Genomic DNA, 646 nt, shown 5'->3' with positions numbered 1-646 from the left:
GAAACTGTGGAAGTAGCATCCAAAAGCCAACCATACATGCCAATAACTTTGAACTAAAGCCACAGCTCATCACCCTGGTTCAGAACAACTGTTCATTCTGAGGAAGTGTCCAAGAAGACCCCAATCAACATCTAACCACATTCCTGAGGATATGTGATACTGTGAAGTCTAATGGTGTTCATCTTGACACCTATAGACTGCTTCTGTTTCCCTTCTCACTCAAGGACAAAGCATCTAAATGGCTGGAATCCTTTCCAAAGGAGAGTTTAACAACCTAAGAAGATGTGGCAAACAAATTCTTGGTGAGATTCTATCCTCCTCAAAGAATCAACAGGTTAAGAGCTGAGGTACAAACCTTCAGGCAACAAGATGGTGAAACTCTCTATGAAGCATGGGAGAGGTTTAAGGACTTGACAAGAAGGTGCCCGCCAGATATGTTCAATGAATGGGTGCAGTTACACATTTTCTATGAAGGTCTTTCTTATGAATCAAAGAAGGCAGTAGACCACTCATCTGGGGGATCTCTGAACAAGAAGAAGACCATTGAAGAGGCCATAGATGTCATTGAGACTGTAGCTGAGAATGACTACTTCTATGCTTCTGAAAGAGGAAACACTAGAGGAGTAATGGAGCTAAATAACGTGGA

General features: G+C 42.1%; 1 non-coding gene across 1 annotated transcript; it reads right to left on the bottom strand.

Moving 5' to 3' along the window:
- Nucleotides 1-332: 332 nt before the first annotated feature.
- LOC148576333 (small nucleolar RNA R71) lies at nucleotides 333-439 on the bottom strand. The gene has a single exon (XR_015903077.1). It is a non-coding gene; the product is annotated as a small nucleolar RNA R71 (small nucleolar RNA).
- Between the last annotated feature and the right edge of the window lie 207 nt (nucleotides 440-646).

This window comes from Arachis ipaensis, chromosome B1 (genome assembly GCF_059453495.1).
Source record: "Arachis ipaensis isolate K30076 ecotype BB chromosome B1, ASM5945349v1, whole genome shotgun sequence".
In the NCBI taxonomy this organism is placed as follows: Eukaryota; Viridiplantae; Streptophyta; class Magnoliopsida; order Fabales; family Fabaceae; genus Arachis; species Arachis ipaensis.
Note: the sequence above shows the minus strand (reverse complement) of the source record. Positions and strands in the feature narration are given on the sequence as shown.